Source organism: Desmodus rotundus, chromosome 1 (assembly GCF_022682495.2).
Source record: "Desmodus rotundus isolate HL8 chromosome 1, HLdesRot8A.1, whole genome shotgun sequence".
NCBI lineage: Eukaryota > Metazoa > Chordata > Mammalia > Chiroptera > Phyllostomidae > Desmodus > Desmodus rotundus.
The window spans coordinates 34543645-34547061 of record NC_071387.1 but is presented as its reverse complement, the minus strand read 5'-3'; positions in this window follow the sequence as shown (position 1 = coordinate 34547061).

The window sequence follows — 3417 nt, the reverse complement described above, 5'->3', positions numbered from 1 at the left end:
AGCGTACTGAGGCCAGAAACCAATGTTGAAATCTGGGCCCCAAGAGCAGAGGAGACAGAACGGGGAAGAGAGGGGAGAGAAGAGGAGTAGGGCTCCTTAACTGGGCAAGAGATGCAGAAGTCTGAGAAAAACAAATGGGAAAAATTATTATTTTTTCCTTTCCAAGACTTTCTTTCTCCCTGCATCTCACAGTGAAAATTTTAAAAATGTGGAATTATGAAGTGTTTTGAATAATGACAAATGTGTTTAGGTTGTTTACCTGGCATTGAATTCCCAAAATAATTTTGAAAAATTGTGCAAGAAGAAGCGTTACTTAAAAACATTTTGTTTCAATTATTATAAACCATCATGATGATAAACAATATCATTGAAACGTTCTAATGGAGGTGCTAGGCACATTTCTTTCAGAAGGGGGTACCTTAAGTGTTGGCAGGGACTACTAGAGGTCAAGGGCATTGAAATATTCTATGGCCTATTAATATCAATCAAGCAATCACTTTTCTAGATGGGGAGGTCCTCATTACCAGGTATTTTCTACTGAAGTCTCTACAGATATGAGGTTATAGTGTAAGATAAAAAATATTCACTAGTAAATTGGTCACTTAAAACATCACTCCTCCTTCATACACCATCCCCCTTTTATAACAATGTTAATTTTGCTGATTGTTGGGAGTTGCAAACACCCAGTAACACAATGTAAATACAGTATAAGATCCAGGAAAATATAATTCCCCTTGAGAATGAGTGAGGTGAGCCTCTTCCAAGACCCCATAATTTCTTACCCTTATCAGAAGGTGTTTTGGCAACAGCACAACTTCCTAGAAACTTGAAGCCAGGAAGCTTAGTTCCCCACCTGGAAACGGGGAAGCCACTGCCAGGCCACTGGGCTATGCAGCTCTCAGCGGTGCCCGCAAGTACAGGAAAGGAGCTGCGCCCTGTACCTGTGTCATGTCAGTGCCACCCTTGTGACCACTGTGCACGTGTGTGTCTTGATTCATTGGAGCTGCAGTAATAGTCTGGGTGACTTATAAATAGAAACTCATTTCTTTAAGTTCTGGAGTCTGGGAAGTTCATGATCAAGGTACCAGCAGACGCGATGTCTGAGATCCCACTTCCTGGTTCATAGGTGACTGTCTTTTTTCACTGTGTCCTCGCATGGTGGAAGGGGCTAGGGAGCTCTCTGGGGTCTCTCTTATAAGGACACTAATCCCATTCATGAGGAATCTGCCCTCATGACCTAATCACCTTCCACAGGCCCCACCACTTACTACCATCACATTGGGGGTTATATTTCAAGACGTGAATTTTGGGAGGACACAGACATTCATTCCGTAGCAATGTGTGAGTAGATCACAGGGTCTTCATGAGGGAGAATAAGGCACCTAAAATGCAAAAGGAATTGAAATAATAGCAGATCTGTAGAGTGGACTATACCAGTTATAAATATATGAAAAAAGGGAGACAGAGAGGGTTTTGCTGACCCTTGCTGTAACTAAAATGCCATGGACTTCCCACAGCTCAGACTTACACCACAGAGAGAGCACAAGTCTGAACGCCTGCCTGAAGTCGATAGAGGGCCAAAAAACGAGCCCTCTTGGTTTAGTCTATTTTTAAAAAGAAGCAAGGAAGGACAAAGCTTGATGCAGTCTTTTGAAGGAAAGTCAGGAAAACTACAAGAAAGAATTGCAGCTAAGAATACTACCCAGAGACACCTACGGAGTGCTTTTGTGGTGAGGGTGATCTCTGCCTGCAGCTGCAGCGCTTCCTAAGGGTGCCAGCTTCCTCGGTTGTCACTGCATCTGAGTCCACCAGTTCATTTTCGTCAAAATCCCTCTCTGAGTCTCAGGTTCAGCGAAAGTCTCAGAGTACTTTTGTGAGAGGGAAGAAGAAAAGGAAATAGCCCCACTGTGTCCCTGGAAGAATTTTAGCAAATTATCTGTGCTCACCTGAATCTCCTAGACTCCAAAATCTAAGGCAGAAGTCCTTGAGAGTTTAGTGCAAAGCAAAAAAAGCCTGTGATCATAAGACACTGTCACTGTATCTCCTGGTAGCACAAAGCAAGCAGGACCTCCAGGCCTTGGGGCTGAAAAGAGAGAGGCAGCCTTGGGCATCTGTTTTGGACAAGCTCTCTGGGATTGGCCAGCAGATGACAGGTAGCATTCACTTCCTCACTGTGCTTCCTTCTTGCTTGCTTAATAGGAAAGAGGTTGGTTTCTATCAGAAGAACTTCAAACAAATGATAAATAAGATGTATATTTTTCTCCATCCAATACCATGAATGACACCACCACCAGAAAATACAATCATTTTTTTCTAACCTTAATGTTGGTGTTTTCCTGGGTTCTCACACTTTTGTCAGCTGGTCATAAACTGGCAAACCTCAGCTCACGTTAGGCAAGATTTCTTAAAGTTCATTGGTTTACAATTTGATATGAAGATATATTAGATTTGTACACGTTTTTCCTTAAAAGTTAATATACAGAACAGGACCCTTCCTGAGCAAACCATGTGTACTCTTCTTTGACTGGCTTTTCTCCCTTAAATCAATCTCTTCTCTTTGGTTCTTCAGAGGGAAGTGCGGAAAAATGGTGGACTCTTCCATGGTAATAACTTTTGTCCTGCTGCACATTATGTATTTTACTTTCCTAAACACATCAAAAAACTGAGTGTGTTGATGGGAATAAAAATGAGTTGCATATATTGTACTATCTTCCCACCTACTCCCATCACTCACCAAACAAAAGGCCAGCATAGGACATTCCCTTTTTTTATGGTTGCAAATTTTCTGAAAATTTACATTTCTCCAGAGGGCATCCTGAGGACAATGGTGGTGATTAACTTAGTGACGAAAGGAGAGGAGATGGCTTGTTACATCAGAATATGGGCCTCTCTCATTAAAATGTCTTTGATGCATTTTTGCATTCCCAGGCACTCAGCACAATGCCTGGCCGGATCACAGGCTCAGCAAATGCCCAGTGGATTGAATTCACGTTCAAGGTGTTCTCCTTGGCCAGAAAAACCGTGCTGCCTTTTGTAACAGCCAATGACTGGGAAGGGGGATTGGGGTTAGTGATGCCAATCGGTAAACACATTCTAAAGTTAGATTGGAAGTACATTTTCTTCAGATATTGTGAAAGAAAGTACAAAGTGTCCAAATTAGAAGTTAGCACATCAAGTGGCTGATGGAAAATAAGGTAGAAATTCCAGAATGGGGGTAAGAAATTACTATTTGTTATTGAACACCTGATGTGTACCAAACAGTGTGACTCCCAGAAGGACATTGTTTCATGTAATCCCATCAAGGGACTGGTATTATTTTCATTTCACAGACAAGGAAAGTGAGGTTCAGGGAAGCTTGTAACTTTTCAGGGTTCCAGTTATTAAGTGCCAGAGCCAGGATTCTGACCTAAGTCTGTT